Genomic DNA, 18,201 nt, shown 5'->3' on the forward strand with positions numbered 1-18,201 from the left:
TGCATGGTGATACATTCCCTCTTCACGGGATGTTTCTGCTTGATCTTATTCATGAGATTTGTGTAGAATACGTATAAGATCCAATAAGTTTAACATTATTTTATTCTATTTTTACTTTCTTGGCAGCAGTCCTTCGGATTAGCACCCAGTCTTCTCAATTGATGGATGTCTTGTGTTGAGGGAAGAAAAAAAAACTTTTCTCAAAAGAACAAGAACTCATTTGACCCTTAAATTCTTTGGACACTACGAGTTTTCAATTTCTGAAGAATTCCCCTATCGATTTCTGGGAGAATGGACATTTTCCCTGAGCAGCGTGGGGTGGAAACAGTATTGATGCTGCCACTCCTCAGTGGAGCAGGGAATGAGGGGAGCAGGGGTCGGTCAGCGGGGTGGACACACCGAGTGACTGATTGAGAGCAGAGGCAGCTCATGATAGCTGATCAAAGGGTGAGATTCTGCCATCCGGACACACACACACACACACACACACACACACACACACACACACACACACACACACATGCATGCACACACGCACACGCACACACACACTCACACTCTGGGGAATCAGGCTCTTCCACTGGGATCTCTCACCAGAGAAGATGGCTGTATTGCGATTGCACTTTTCTAATCTGAAATGGGGTGGGCTGAGAATAATACATATAACCCCACGCTGATCTTCACCCCCTTCTCAATGATGTCATGGTTAATGGCAGCCTAGCCAACATCGCCATCTGAGAACATACATGTATTTAAGAGCCACCATTATGATTTTTCATTCCCTTTTCCCATTGTTTTACCAGATTCCCAGATTGGGCTAATGGTAGCAATTGAGGTAGTAATAGCCTAGCTCGCAAGCAATCTTTGGCATGATATTAAGGAATGCTCATCTGTTAAATGTGTACTTGTGTTCACATTTGGGTTTATTGTATGAAATGTCTTACGTTCACATAATGACTCTGTGTTCAGTCATGTTGGAAAGAACGATTAACTCATTTTGTTCAGTTTTGTCATCGGGGTCATCTAACAACACGAGAAGCCGCTATAATGCCAAAATTCAAATAATACTATAGTAAATAGGTCAATTCTATGACGATTTTTACAATGTAGTGCCTTTTTTATGTCTGAGGGATGAAGACACCCCCACGAGTTCTGACAGGAGTCCCAAGAGCCTGCCTCCTCTCCTGCAAACAAACAAACGCAAACAAACACAGGACGGACAAGCCTGTCTTTATTCGTCACAGACAACACACATTTGCATGCAGGCCCCAGCACACACACGCGTGCGTGCGTGTGCACACACACACACACACACACACACACACATGCTTTACGATGACTGTGAAAGTTAATCTCCGCATTTTCCCATCCCGACTCGTCCTCCTGCTCGGGGCAGGCCAGGAGCGGGGGCAGCTTTGCATCGCAGTGCCCGGGGACCAACTTCCTCTCAGCTATCACTGCTCAGGCGATGATCTTCTACATGTTTTTTAGTGGGGCCTGAAGCCAAACTCCAGCACTGAAGGCGCTGTGAATTCCTCTGGCATAGCTGAATGATTGGCAGTGGATGGATGAGTGGAGCCTGAGGCAGTCCTGTGTTGGTGGATATCAATCACTGCTGATAAATAGCCCTCTCCAGTGGAAACAAATGTCCCCTCGTTCACCACTGATTTAGATGAATCAGCCAAAGGACATCAACATCCAATATGGCCTGGCCTGCACGGCGCTCATCAAACCCCATCTGCTAGCTGTCTCACGGTGGCTAAAAATTGCCCTCTAAATGGCTGAAAAGCTTGGAAATGGTTGCTTTTCGTACGTATGCACCTACGTAGAAAAAGCACCGATGTGTAATCATCCACTCATTTCTTACATGAATTGCACATTGGCATAGTAATTTATCCTTGATTCATTATTGACGTGGTGTCTGCAGTGCTTCTCCCACTATGTTCAGTTGCAAAGGCTTCAAGAGGCTCTGGCTGAGGGCCAGCTTCACCAGCACACACACACGCACGCACGCATGCACGCACGCACACACACACACACACACACACACACACACACACACACACACACACACACACACACACACACACAAACTCACCCCCCCCCCCCCCCCTCACCATTATTCACACTGTGCCCCTTTTGCAGCAGAAAGGCTGTCTGGGTGAAATGTAAGTAGGTAATTATCTGACTTGTGTAAAGCAGAGAGAGAGAGGCAGCCAGCAGGTTCCCGTGATCAGCCTAAAAGCCAGCCCTCCTCTCAGCACATGCATATTAATTGCAGTGCCACTCTGTGTCTTGGGTCTATAATGCACCCTCTTGTTTTCCCAAACAAGCCTTCCCACATATCACCCATTGATTGTTTACTTAGCAGGTTAGCATTTGAGAGGGTTTCATCTCAGGCATTGTTAATTGAGTAAACTGACAATGCATGCAGATTTCTTTTTCTCACACCAGTCTTTCGTGTGTGTGTGTGTGTGTGTGTGTGTGCGTGCGTGCGTGCGTGTGTGTGTGTGTGTGTGTGTGTGTGTGTCTTTTCTGTCTGTGTGTGCGTGTGCATGTGTGTGTGAGAGAGAGAGAGAGAGAGAGAGAGAGAGAGAGAGAGAGAGAGAGAGAGAGAGAGAGAGAGAGAGAGAGAGAGAGAGAGAGAGAGAGAGAGAGAGAGAGAGAGAGAGAGAGAGAGAGAGTTGAGTTGCGTTGCCCCCTACTTATCCTTGCTTAGCTAACTGACTGACTGAATAGGCTACATCTGTTTCTGGTAGCTTGGTGCCCCCAATAGGCCACAACAGTAAATATCAGAACATGAATGAGAGATGGTCTGTTACTATTGCCAAGGTCAAACCTGGGTCACACTCACACTTTACTTGTACTGTAATATAATTTCTATGGTTTATTCTAGTCTTTTTGTGTGATTTGCATCATTCAATCAGTAACAAAAGTTTAGAGGATCACAGGAAGGTATTTACAAATGATTATAGCATACATTTCTGTGATATAAATCAATCAATCAATCAATAAATACATTTGAATATATTTGAAGCTGGTCTGGCAAAGGAATTTATGTCATTTATGTGTACAACATGATGCTATATATCGAGCATTGCGGTAGTTCAGGCAGGCCACGGATGTCAAGACCATAAACCCAGCCCACACTAGGAGCTCAAGATTCAAGATTCAAGATTTTTATTGTCACTCCATGGTACAAGTATCACGTGTGAAATTCTTGTGCTGTGGACTCCGTTTACGACATAGTACAAATAGGCAACAAGCAATGAGCAATAGGCAATAATAATTAGGCATCAATAAGCAATACTAAGCAGCAATAGGCAATAAGGCAGAATAGCGATAAGACAAGTCAGTGGCTTATTCATTGCACATAGGTGCACATGTCATGTGCATACGTTAGACGTGTTCAGACATTTTAAATTCGACGTATTTGACATGCAGGTGCAAATAGCATGTACCTTATTAAACATACAATTAACATTAGGCATTGTGCATACGTTAGACGTGTTCAGACATTTTAAATTCGACGTATTTGACATACAGGTGCAAATAGCATGTACCTTATTAACATACAATTAAACATTAGGCATACATAATGGTAGCAGCTGCAGTACGGTACGGTACGACTACTACGCTATTTGTGTATGTTAAGGAGTCTCGTGGCCTGCGGGAAGAAACTGTTCCTCAAGCGATTTGTGCGTGTTTTTGGAACCCTGTATCTCCTCCCTGAGGGTAGCAGGGAGAACAGGCTGTTGTGGGGATGGTTTGTGTCTTTGATGATCTTCAGGGACCTCCTGAGGCACCGCTGGTTATACAGTTCATGCAGTTCTGGCAACTCATCTCCTGTTACGTGCTGGGCCGTGCGCCTCACCCTCCGTAGCGCCCTGCGGTCCATGGTGGTACAGTTCCCGTACCAGGCGGTGAAGCAGCCAGTCAGCAGGCTTTCAATGGTGCCTCTGTAGAAGTCCCTGAGGATTTCTTTCCTTAGCCCAAATTTCTTCAGGCGCCTGAGTCCGTGTATTCGCTGTTGGGCCTTTTTGACAACAGTGGCGGTGTGGCCGGCCCAGGTCAGGTCCTGGTGGATGTTGACTCCCAGGTACTTAAAGCTGTCCACCCTTTCCACCACTGTGCCGTTGATGGTGATTGGGGGGTGTGCGCCCCCCCCCCTCTCCTGTAGTCCACAATTATCTCCTTGGTCTTGGAGACGTTCAGAGAGAGGTGGTTGTCCTGGCACCATTGTTCCAGGACCCTCACCTCCTCTCTGTAGGCCGTCTCGTCGTCCCCCGAGATCAGCCCCACGACTGCTGTGTCATCTGCAAACTTCACAATGGAGTTTGAAGTTTGAGTCGCCACGCAGGCGTGGGTGTAGAGGTCGTACCAGAAGGGGCTGGAGACGCACCCCTGGGGCGCTCCTATGCTGATGGTCAGTGGGGAGGAGGTGAGGTTGCCCACCCTCACCACCTGGCGGCGGTCTGTTAGGAAATCCAGGATCCAGTCGCACATTGCCGTGTTTAGGCCCAGATCCCTGAGTTTGCTTACCAGCCTGGAGGGTACTATGGTGTTGAATGCTGAGCTGTAGTCCACGAACAGCATTCTTACATAGGTGTCCTTCCCCTCCAGGTGGGACAGGGCGGTGTGGAGCACGTGTGCTACTGCATCCGCTGTGCTCCTGTTGGGGCGGTATGCAAATTGTAGCGGGTCGTGGTCCGGGGGGAGTGTGGGGCGGATCTTTGATATGACCAGCTTCTCAAAGCACTTGCTGGCTATTGGCGTGAGGGCTATTGGGCGCCAGTCATTGAGGCTGGTCACTTTTTGCTGTTTGGGGATGGGGATGATCTCAAACCTAACACACATCAACTGACTGCTTAGCTGACACATTAAATTGGCTCAACTCAAACAGGGCACTCTCTGCTGCAGTCTGCTGCCTAACATGGCTGCTTCTTCTGCAAGCTGTTTGCAACCCACCTCCTCCCCAGCTCCTCCTTTCATGCTGTGTCTGACTTAAACAATGTAATTTCTGTTGTCATTGTTGCTTGCTCTGTTCTGTACCTGGGGGTCTTTTGTTGCTCTCCTTCAGTGGTGTAATGTAACAAAGTATTAATACTTAAGTACAGTACTTAATTATTTTTTCTGAGTATCTGTACTTTATTTGAGTATTTATATTTCTGCTGTCAACTTTCACTTTTACTCCTCTACATCTATACTTTCACTCCACTGCATTTCCCCCAAGCATCTTAGTTACAAAGTAAAATCAGAAGAAATTGGGTAGCCTGCAAGCAATCAGCAGTGCTCCTAGTTTGCAAGTTACGTTAATCACGATCCAATTCCAGTTGGTGGCTGTAATGCAACATAACATTGTTTGCCAACCGCTATAAAACTCAAGAAGAAGAAATATACTTCCACTCAAGCCCAGGTATGTCTTTTGCTTGTTTTGTTTTTTACAGCATTTACTTGTACTTTTACTTTCAATACTTAACTTACTTCAATCCACACTAACTCAAATTAATAACTCATTAACTCAAATCAACTCTCAATAACTGTCAAACTAGATGAATGATGAATAGTTTGACAGTTATTGAGAGTTGATTTGAGTTAATGAGTTATTAATTTGAGTTAGTGTGGACCACACTTTAACACTCAATAACTGTCAAATTAAATGACAGACTTCAAAACCATTTACAGTTTTCTGATATACTACTGATGTTCTAATGATACAAAGCTGGATGAAAATGGGCGGAGTGTTCCTTTAAGTACATTTAATATCAGAAAATTACTTTTGATACTCAAGTACAGAAAATATGAGCTACTTTAAGACTTTTACTCAAGTAATATTCTAATGAGTGACTTTGACTTTTATGCCTCCCACACACCTAAAGATTTTCAAATCCTTGAAGATTATAAAAATCTTGAGAGTCCACACACCTCACCACCAGTGGCGCTGGAAGTACTTTTAGGTAGGGGGTGCTGCAAGGCCGTAGCCACCGATTCAACATTGGGGGGACGGCTGCCGGCGCCCGCGTCGCCGGCAAATGTTTTTTGGCCACTTTGTCGCCAGATTAGAGGAATATTAACATTAAGATTAGACTGTTGTGTCATTATTCAGTCACCTTTTCTCACTCACCTCCATGTCACCACTTGCTCCCACTGCTGTGTTGGAATCCTCATTCTCTCTCCCACCCTTTTTGGACTTTTTGCCATATTTAGAGGAATATTTCATTTTAAATGAACATTAGGATTATACTGTTGTGATGTCATTATTCAGTGTCTTCTCCTCTTCTCTGCAGCATTACTCAATTTACCCTCAGGAAGCAGGGACAGTGATAGCCTACCTGCTATTCCTCCCATATATCCAAGGCCGGATTAATAGTACCATGGGCCCCCAGGGCTATTCATTTTCTAAGCTATTCATTTAGCCTTTTGGTCATAAAGATTATATCTTCCAGACTGAAATGTTATAACAGAAGTGGAGTATTGGCCAGAATTACATGAACATTTGGACACTTATTCAGCGGGTATTTTGCATGTTGCGTTCAGGTGCACTGTAAAAAAAATATATATATATATATATTTTTTCTTTACATCTCTGCTGCAGCACCCACCGCACCCAGCTTCCCGCGCCCTTGCTCACCACAGACGCACACACTTGACCATTTTGCTGAAGATTGTCACCTCGGAGGACTTGGGATCTCACAGAAACTCGAGTGATTAAACGTGACTTCAGAGCAGAGAGTTGTAGCCTATCACAGCCCCGCTGCCCCTCGAATCACATGCCAAAAATATGGACTCGTTAAAAGTGCGTCGGAATGCATCGGCAACTTCACTTCTCACTTCAAAAACACTTCTCGTGTTTTGGAGTGTGTATGGAGAGCTGTGTGTGCGTGTTTTTGGTGCAAATTCTGTTCCTTTCTGCGCGCTCTCTCTCTACAGCCTGCAGACTTTTTCAGCACCACTGTGGAGCACATGTCATGCGCAGCCCAACGTTGCTATTTTACAATTTTCTGTGAGACCCCCCTTCTCGCCCGCTCCGGTTGGTGACGCGCTCTGCTCAAGATTCCATCGCCTGTCGAGTTGTAAATATCAAACATGTTTGATATGCCCGATTCACAACCGGGGAAGAGCCCGACAAGTCAACAGCAGTCTTTGAACCTCACACACACTACAGGATAATGTGGGCACATTATCGGCCCCGACAAGGCTCAAATCGGAGCACCCCGAGATAGTCGGGAGGGGGGAATCTTGGCCACAATTGGGCAAATTCTCGTCAGGTCTGGGGGAGGCATTACCAAAGTCTTTTTCTGGGAAGATATCTGTACTTTTGCTCAAGTATGGCTTTCGAGTACTTTATACACCACTGCTCTCCTTGCCTTGAGGCTATTCCATGCTGCTCTTGGAAGGGCAAGGAGCTCCCAGAATCTGCTGCTGCATGGAAGGGCAGGGAGCCTCCAGAACAGAGCCATATCGCCAAATATAACTCATGCAAATAAAAGCTTTAAATTGAACTAAGTGGTCTTGTGCTTTTGACTAAAGTGGTCCTGACTGAAATATATTATATATAGGGCAACATTATGCAGGTGTTTAGTGTACATTAAAGTTACATACTGGCCTTGTGTTTACCTAGATGGTTCTAGTGGTGGTATAGTCTATTTGTGTGCCCATTTGTATGTTGAGAGAGGTATGTCAGACGGATGCGAATGAGTTTTGCCAGAGGCATTGATTTATTTTGAACTCTATTTTGAGTCATATGAAATTGTGTTGGCCCGCTGCTCATATGGGCCACTTTAACATCATATTTTTTTCTTTAGATAACAGTCCCATCGACTGTATTGTTCAAAAATGTGCTAAAAAGGTAAATTGAGGTTAAACATGTCACTGTATCACTCCAGGTGACACTCTTGGACAGTAACAACCTCAACTTCCTCCTTGCCATTGTTTTGTTTAGCCGAACACCCCTAATGTATCCATTCATTTGCATGGCCTCACCTGCAAACTGATGTTACTGATGTTGCAGCTGCCCAGGAAAGGAAATGTAATGGTAGACACATTCACTGACCAATTTGTGAAACAAAACAAACAGATCTATAGTCAAAGTACTATAATTCTTATTGTGATGCTTAGGGTTAAAACACCCCGCAGGCCTGCTGGCAGATTTACCATTTCAATATGTTACAGTGCTCATGGATTATTCAAAAGCATGTTCCCATTGATCACATATCACATGTAATTCATCTCGCAATGTGTGTGTGTCAAGCTAGCATAGGGACATAGCGCCTCCAGTCCCGGTGTGGTCTGGAGCCTGTTTGACGGACTAGTTACAAATGATGGTCCTCCTGGCTGCTCTCTGCAGCCCAGCTGAAATAGCCCACAGTGGCTGCAGGCTGCTCCCACACAGACCTAATGGAGGGAGGAGACGGCTGGAGATGGATTCCCTCTGTCATCCTCTCACTCGACCATGCCAGACTCAATTTGAAGAGATGAGCCATGTTTCAGCCCGAGTCGCTAATTAGCCACATAGGCCGCTGCCTTGTTCAGAGAGCTACGTATAATACTAATAACAGCCACTGCAAGGAAATAATGAACACTCTCAGTTTAGAGATATGCCATTGTCTTCAAGTCCAAAATAAATGGGAGCACGGAGTCACATTTTGTAGGGATTTGCAAGTATGCAAATACGTATGCAAATATTATTAGAAGGAGATATGAGCTGGGGGCGTCCCCCGACAATGCGAGACACGCCAGAGAAGTGGGTCCCTGATGATTAAGAGCTGCCTCGCTCCCCAGGCGTCTCCGTCTCCAGAGACACATCATCTCCATGATAGTTTCCAGGCTGGGCTTCAGCCCTCCGACAGATGACAGAGAGAGAAGCCCGGCTACTGTTCCTCTGTCTGGTTCAGGAGGGCAGACGGCAGCATCTAGTTATTATTTATCCTACAGATGACTCTACCACAAGGCCTGGGTGTTTGACTTCACAGCGTGATGATTGAGAGGGTGTGATCTGATCTCCACGCTCTCCCTCGGTCTCTTTTTCCTCGTCTTTTCTTTGTAGACACTTAAGATTCATGAGGCTGCCTCACATTCGTTCCAAAACAGGGTTTTTTCCGTCACTTGCCAGCTCTCACAGAACATGCCGCTAATCACATTTGATCCCGTTTGCATTTCAGCTCACTCGTCTATTAGAAAGACACCTCTGTGTGTTTCTATCTTTCACTTCACTTTCTTCAACAGACAAAAACGTGATCCTAACTTCCATAATTAGCAACACAGGAGCTCGCGAAGGAGAGGGGAGGGGGGTGAAACCAGACACGGATTGTCCTCTCAGTAGAGGTAATTAGCACTTTTCCTTCACAGCACGCACACAACATCACAGGTTTCCTAAATAGTTGTCTCTCATTGTTGCCCCAGCGCGCCCCCCCCCCCCCCTCCTGTGCCTCCTATAGAGACTGACCTATATGGAGAAGAAATGTCAAGCGTGAGGCAGGGAATAGATGAGAGAGACACAGCGAAGAGAGAAGACAAAAGCAGACCAAAGCCTGCACTCAGATCCACTCATGCAGGAAATGGAAAAAAATAAGATCCACTCTCTCCGCGCTCCCCTGGAGAGTTCACCCCGTCTCACTTACACAGTGCAAATGGTCACGTGTGCACGCCAGGTGCCACATCCCTTTTCTGATTGTTAACAAGATCAAAGCGTAATTATAACCAAAGGGATTTCTTTCAATGCGGTGCGCTATTAATGGCACTTTGCTGTTTTACATATTCCAGGAACGTAGTCTTGCAGGATTGCATTGCACACCCTCTGTGAGTGTAGCATCCCAGCTGTGCAATCTCACACTGTGGCAGTGTTGTAATCAAGTCAAATATATCTCGAGTCCGTGCCGAGTCTCAAGTCCCAAGTGCTCTAATCCGAGTCACTAAAGAAGAGTCTGAGCCCCCAAAGAAGTCTGAGTCATGTCACCAAAGAAGAGTCTGAGCCCCCAAAGAAGTCTGAGTCATGTCACCAAAGAAGAGTCCAAGTCCCCAAAGAAGAGTCCAAGTCACCAAAGAAGAGTCTGAGTCCCCAAAGAAGAGTCCGAGTCCCCAAAGAAGAGTCTGAGCCCCCAAAGAAGTCTGAGTCATGTCACCAAAGAAGAGTCCAAGTCCCCAAATAAGTCTGAGTCATGTCACCAAAGAAGAGTCAGAGTCCCCAAAGAAGAGTCTGAGCCCCAAAGAAGTCTGAGTCATGTCACCAAAGAAGAGTCTGAGCCCCAAAGAAGTCTGAGTCATGTCACCAAAGAAGAGTCTGAGCCCCCAAAGAAGTCTGAGTCATGTCACCAAAGAAGAGTCTGAGCCCCCAAAGAAGTCTGAGTCATGTCACCAAAGAAGAGTCTGAGCCCCCAAAGAAGTCTGAGTCATGTCACCAAAGAAGAGTCTGAGCCCCCAAAGAAGTCTGAGTCATGTCACCAAAGAAGAGTCCGAGTCCCCAAAGAAGTCTGAGTCATGTCACCAAAGAAGAGTCCGAGTCCCCAAAGAAGTCTGAGTCATGTCACCAAAGAAGAGTCCGAGTCACTAAAGAAGACTCCGAGTTGAGTCTGAGTCCGCATTACCTGAGTCCGAGTCCGGCGTTACTGAACATAAGCATGAATCCACATGTAAGTGGAACACATGTGCCTGTCCTTGCATGAAATGTAATAATCTCATGGTGTTAATATAGCTATCAATATCTTATGCCAAATTATTAGGGCCTATTACAAAAGAATAACTAGAAAAAAAAAAAAAACGGCGGTGGGGACAGTCTTTATCAATTAACAAGTCAGAGTCCTCCAACTTCCGAGTCCGAATGCATGAATGTTCGAGTCCAAGTCCGAGTCAAGTCACGAGTCCTGAAAATGAGTCCAGGACTTGAGCCCAACTCCATTCGACTACAACACTGCACTGTGGATACAGAGGAAGAGACAAGAGGCAAGCCTTGTTTATTGTATTTTCATACATGGAACATTCTGTTCTAATACAGTTATCAGACAAATGAGTGCATATGAGGCGGATCAGGCTCAGGCCTTGAAAACACATGAAGGAGATAGCAGCAGACGTGACTAGGCACAAACAATGACAACTTATTAGCTTGCCTGGCGCATTGTAAGACTGATTCTCCTCGCCGCACCGCTTCATAATATGCCAGCCATCTCAGAGGCTTTAAAACAGGAGCTGGCTGCAGTGAATCCATCAAGATGCAAACACATCCCATCAGAAGCAGGTAATAACAAGTACACAGTGCCATGTGCGCGGCTCTAGACCTAAGACTCTCCGTGTTTGCTTCAGTGAACAAGTGGCAGGGAAATAATGTCACCGCGCCTCAGTGGGTTTATGTCACCACCATCGGCACCATCTGTAGTTTGGGTTTTAGGCTTACCTCATTTGATGTCTACAGTAAGCAGGGGATAAGAGCCCACATTAACATAACAATTGACATTCAATCCACGGAAGCTTTTGCTATTCATTTTATTTTGTCAATCAAGCAGGTCATGAGGCAGTCAGGAGATATGCTGAGGTAACCATTTATGAAGACTGACAACCGGGCTGGAAAGATATACGACAGTCCTTTAAGAAAAGAAGGTGCCACAAGCACCTAAAAGTACACATACACTTGTCACTGAGGCATAAAAACGATAAGCTTCTATAGAGGGAACATTTATGACTTTTGTGCCTTGAATACCCCCCTTTCTTGCGAGAGAGAGAGAGAGAGAGAGAGAGAGAGAGAGCGAGATCCCCCTCCCCCCAGCAGTGTTGGAACCTCTGCATTAGACTGCATATAATAATTCATCATATATGTGGGTAATTTTTACTGTGGCAAGAAGCTTTTTCATATTAAAGGGATTGAAGGAAATTATATTAGATGAAATCATCATATGGCATTCTGTCTCTGTTCTTTTATGATGCTGCTTTGATAACAGACAGACACACACACCCGCTGATGCGTATTCACTGCACATATACTCTAAAACAGCCCAATACTGTACGTCGATCGCGATCGACCGGATGATAGCAAAGGCCATGCTAGTAGATTGCCGTCTGCTGAGAGCTGCGTTACATTAGGTTACCATGACAACTAACACCACTTTGCATCCTGGGGCTGTAAACTGTAGGGAACAATGTTTACACTCTGTCTTGTCACTATGCGTGCGACAGGTTTAAAAGATTTAAAATATCAGTAGTATATTTGGAAGAAAACTAGTTTCATGATACGATCGATCACACAACAGAGTCTGCAAGAGGAAGCAAGCACCGGAGCGTTGCAATATGGTTCGGGCCAGAGAAATACCTGCAGCTGGGAGGCTGCCCTGTGATGAGACAGAAAACTCTGCCTCACACTGCAACAAACGTCAGACTTGTTTTCTGACAGAATATTATGTTGACTTTACCAACTCTGAATACAGAACAACAACAAACAGTGACAGACTGTGTTAACTTGCCCCTACCTGTAGCGTTAAGTATCCAACAGCACTGTTGAATACAGGGTAAGTCCACATAACGTAATGATAACTTGTTTTATAATCCTTTAAACGGGTGAGATTTATCCCAACTCGATGAGGATAAGGTTTTGTAAATGAAAATAACCTAAATAACCTAACCATAACCCGCTGCTCCTAGTTCTAGGAAGGTTCCTAACTTCCTAGTAGAGGATATGGGTCAAATGCAGAGGATGAATTTCACCATGGGGTCAAAAAAGGATAACTTAAGTGCAAAAACATAAAACACTACTCTATCAGATTACAGAACAAAGTGACAGAAGAATCATAGCATTTAATTTTGCACACATGTTAACGGATTCCACATGACTTTTGATTTCTTATAATCCTGAGTTGTTTGCTCACAACACGTGACCTTTGACTCATGACCTTTGGCTTGTCCATTAAGCAGAACCCACAAGGCAATGGCCAATGTCACCATCCTGTGTCCAGTATCGACCTGCTGCTTTGTAGTGAGCAGTGCGTAGGGACCGAGACCTCAGTGAAGGCAATTTGTCATGTTCATAAGTAACTGGCTTTAACTCCACTGAGGCTCCATGCATCATTGGCCTGGGCTACAGCATCAGTGGGAGAAATACCTCAAACTGCCCAGCTGTAGCTACAGTTTGTCAAGGTGGCGGTGGACACTTGAGGTCAAACCTGTACGTTTGTGGCTCTGCGAGACACTCTGTTAATGATAGCGAGAGTATAACCCCCTTCCAATGAACCCTTATCAAAGTCACACTGGCATCCAGGGTTCATTTGGCTGTTAACTCAAGCCTTAATCAAAATCAAAACAGCCATCTTTGGCTGTAGCTGTGCCAGACCGTGCTCTTCCACTCTGCAGCCTCAGCTTGTTGGCAGTCTCTCAACGGCAGGAGATTAGTGAAGCTACAGTAAGTGTCTCTTGCTTGCATCTTTTATAGTTCTTCTCCCAAGGATGGAACACATCGCTATTACTTGCAGGAAATAGCCTGCCAAACTCCTGACAAAGACAGAAGTGTCTGGTTATATCAAATTCAGAAGAAGAGCGTCTGGGGAGAAGCAGTGTGAAGGTGGCTCGGATGATGAACACGAACATTTTACAGAATTGTTGGCCCCAAAAGCAAAGTACCATAAATATCTGCAGGCTGCTATAAAGTGTCAGATTGTGTCAGATTGTTCACATTCCAACTTTTTCTGTCTTTAAAGGAGAATTCCACTCTTTTACAACCTGGACCTTATTTCCAGCTTTAAATATGATTTTTAAGTCACCTTGATAAGTTTGGTTTGATTTACAGTACATGCGCTGAAACAATATGTTTTGAAATGCGACCTGAAAACCAGGAATACGGGGCATGTGTAACACTTGTATTTACGTCCTGTAAATAGCTTATTTTCTGACATGCAGCGGCTCATATCCTTATTATATCATAGAGACAATGAGAAAATTAATGATGTATTTACCTTGGTGCAGCTGGCTCCGCCTGCTCTGTTTGCTGTCTGTCACATTGGTAGATAGCAGCTCCCGTTCCCCCACTGCTCAGTTTGTAATCCATATGGCGTTATTCCATACGGGCGGCCATCGAATCCAAATGCATCATCCATAATCTCGAGATTAGATAAATATCAACAGTGTTTAGGCTAGGCTACACCACCGGATGGTGTCCACCGGATGTGCTTTGGCACGACCCTTTGACGTCGTGTCAAAGCTCAAACACACTCGCGCGCACGCATGCGTGTTTGAGGAATTGTCTAAATGAAGGGTTGCAGGGGGAAACTCCCCTTCGCTGCCCCCAGCGTGCGATGGTGCCTTGAGGACGTCTGAAACCAATTCTTTCTCTGTCACCTATTCAAACGAGGTACCTCATTAAGCAGGTACCTACTTGGATAGCTAGGTGAGCTAGCTTGTGTTTCATACAGAGCCTGTATTTAACAGGTGTGAATGTGTATGAGAATGTGAACAGGGCACTCCTGAAACAGAAAGCATTGCTCTCAGTGAGACTCCCCTGTATAAATAAAAGGTAAAAAAAAATACAGCCTAGATGTTGTGGTTAAAATCAGCCATAACTGACCCCCTCTCCGTCAAACACCCAATTACTGGGCCAGTGCAATTTTCAAAATGACACATCATAATGAAATAGCATATTTTTTAGCTGCGACCAGCAGCTCTATAGCTCACTCTGTCAGTTGGTTGTTTGGTCCACAAAAAAAGACATTCACATATCTGGTCACAGCTATTGCGAATGTGCGCTTGTTTTTGTGTTTGCAGTATGTTTTTGTATCAACTTATTTAAAAAAAAGTTTACTCTTTATTTTCTGGCATAAATAAAAATGAAAAAAGAAATAAAAGCTTCAGTGGGAGGAATATACTGTATCTTTGGCTAGTCAAATTGTGTGGAGTAACACAACATCTTTCTGTAGCCACTGATATGATTGACAAGTTGTCTTTCTCTTAAACATAAACACAAATTCCACTGAAATATTTAAACTCAATGTGGGTTTATTTCAAACTCTGGACGAACCTGGTATAATGTAGGCTCCATAAACAAAAGAACTGTGTGCTGAGTTTGACAGATGCCGAACAAAAAAGTATAAAAATCTGATGAAGTTGTCAGCACTCACAAGTAAGTTTAAATCACTTCTTTAATAATTATAATGCATTTATAATGCAGCAGACATGATAAAAATCGTATAAATGTATCATGTCTGCTGTGCGCATATTAAGTGATTTAAACTTACTCGTGAGTGCTGACAACTTCAATAAAATAGACTACTAGACCACTACATATGCATTGCACAGCCGCTTAAATAGAAAATTAATGGTAAGAGTGGAAATGACGCAACCTTTGAAAACATACCGTAAGGATCAAGCACCCACATGTGTAAATGACAGGTCACCTAACAAGGCTGACAAAAAGAGGAAGAGGGTGTGTGATGAGCATTGGAGAGGAAGAAGGAGTTACAGTGCACTCCTCTTTAGTGATCACCTTGGGACGGGTCAAATTGCTCACTATAAGCAGATGATCATTATAACCGATTTTTTTCTTTTTCTTTATTTCTCATGCAGATTACCATCTAATTGACATTTGTATGTATTACATGAATACAGTACATATAAAGTCAAGGAATGTTATTGACTTTAAAAATCCATACAGTAAGTTAGGCCTCCAGCTGTTTCAAACACAGCAGTCTCACGTAGACAGAGCACCATCTCTCCACAGACAAAGATGCCACAATTTCTACATATACAGACAGACATGCACCGAGCATCGCTGCTGTATCTCGTTTGCTCATTTTTGGCAGTTTGTAAGTAAAAAAAAATGATAAAATTACTGTAGTTAAAAAAAAAATCCATTGTTCTCAGGTGGGACAAGGCCCAAAATGATCACTGTAAGCAAAGTATTGATCACTATAAGCGAATTATAAACTGCATGTGTATAGGAATGATAGGGGACCAAGCTTTTTGATCAATATAAGCGGTTGATCACTGTAGCCGGGATCACTATAAGCGGATTCCACCATATATATATTTTTATCCTTTTGACTAACTGACTAACGTTACTTCATTCTGGTCTGGCTTCCAACCACACACAACTTTGAGTGGGTAATGTTTCTATCCTAAATGTGAATGGTGGGAACTCACTAAAGCTTGTGGGTAGTGTGGCATTTCACAATGAACATGATTTCTTCACAACAAAGCTGAAATCAGATTAGCTGATGGTTTCTGCAGTAATGTAGTCATAGGCTGATGGTTTCTACAGTATTGTAGTCATAGCCGTTGATAGCTGATAGCTCCTGGTAAGTATACCTTACACTGTTGAAACTTTATGGCTAGTGTATAATCATAGTCCCTATGGGGAAAACTGAATGGGAAATTTACTTCTGGTCATCTGGTCTAGTGGGTGTTTTCCCGGTGGGTCAGTCGACCTGTGGTGGTAACACAATAGATTAAAAAATAGTCAACCGGCTCCAGAGAGGTAGGTGTGTGTATGTGTGTGTGTGTGTGTGTGTGTGTGTGCGCGTGCGTGCGCGCGTGTGATGGTTTAAGTTCATCACATCTCATGAGTCAGTGATGTCACTCGAGCAATTTTGATGTCATGGGCGACGATGTCATCGAGCATGCAGTCTTTTTTGCCCTTTGTCTCAGTCTGCCGCTGCCGATGCATCAGCTCTATATTCAACTGTTTCCTTGCTTTGTCATCTCTCTCCCATAGGCGGCCTTCATGTGGATGCCTGCATTTAAAGCCACATCAAAGTCCTTGCAAACACAAGTCTTCAACCTGCGGCTGCAGTGGAGGAGACAGGTGTGCACTGTTTACCTGCGGCTGCAGTGAGGGAGACAGGTGTGCACTGTTTACCTGCGGCTGCAGTGAGGGAGACAGGTGTGCACTGTTTACCTGCGGCTGCAGTGAGGGAGACAGGTGTGCACTGTTTTGCCCCATCAGCATGGCGATTATCCTTCTGTAGAGGGCCATCGGTAGCGGCAGCCCTGACAAGCGACCGGATTAGTGAGAGATGCAATTAAGGTCTCGACGGGGAATGTGCCTCTGACATACACAGATAGGGACTGCAGACACACATTATGCTCAAACTGTGAAGTGGAAAGCACACCTTGAGTCCCGTCAGATGTCTTCGCCGTTCATTTTCTTGTCTGTGCTGTCGTACAGCTGGTGGCAGTTTCCCGGATGCTTGGTCACTGGCAATTATCTATTCACTCTTGCAAACCAATTACCAAATGCAAATTAATAACACTGGTACAAGGGATTATGTCTGGGAGGATAGTAAAAATAGATCATTGAAGGCTCAAAGCCTTCAAAAATAAGCACAGGAAATGGTCTGTAGTTCAAAGCACATGTCACATTAAGTATTCATTGGAAAACAACAATGGCAAACTAAACCAATAAAGCTCATTAAAGCCTGTGAATAGGGTTATCTGCTCTGTCACTGCAGCTCGGTATAGATCAAAGTACGGTACCCAAACTATCAATCAATAATTTAAGCAAAGAAAATAACACAAGGGTGGAATTCTGTTGCAAAATTGAGGGATTGATGCACTTATCCCATATTCTAGTAACCTCCACTCTACACTGTTGCAGCATAGGAAAACATAACAAAGTATTGAAGCCTGCAAAGCAGTGAAGCAAACATGATGTTATGTGGTCATTATGGACAACAAATGCTACTTGATGGTCTTTGTGGGGAAGCATCAGTTCCCATGGTAGTAGTTTGAGCACAGGCAGATGAGCGCTCACTGCTCGGCACAACATCCGCAGGCCTAGCTAATGGTCAGAAAAGATCCAATAGAACTCTATTGCTTTTTCACAAACTATTTGATTGCTCCATCATCTCTTCTTCTTTTTCATGTGCCCATCGTTATCTCTGTCGCCCGTTATTGCCCCTCCTCCTTCACTCCTTCGCGCTTTCCTGCTCTCTCCTCCTCTCTTCAATGGTAGACCCAGCCACGCACATGGACATGCATGCACGCACGCACGCACACGCACGCGCACGCACACACACACACACACACACACACACACACACACACACACACACACACACGCACACACACACACGCTCGCCCTTCTCTCTCCCCTTTCTTCTGCTCCTGTGTCAATGGATGCTCCATATTAGGAGAAGCTGCCCATCCTCGTGGTAATGACCTCCTCGGGGACGCGGGGGAGCTGTTTGTAAATCCCTGGTTGTTCGGTGGAGGACTTGTGGCAGTGTAGTGTACTGC

The sequence above is a fragment of the Poromitra crassiceps genome, assembly GCF_964638095.1.
Source record: "Poromitra crassiceps genome assembly, chromosome: 6".
In the NCBI taxonomy this organism is placed as follows: Eukaryota; Metazoa; Chordata; class Actinopteri; order Beryciformes; family Melamphaidae; genus Poromitra; species Poromitra crassiceps.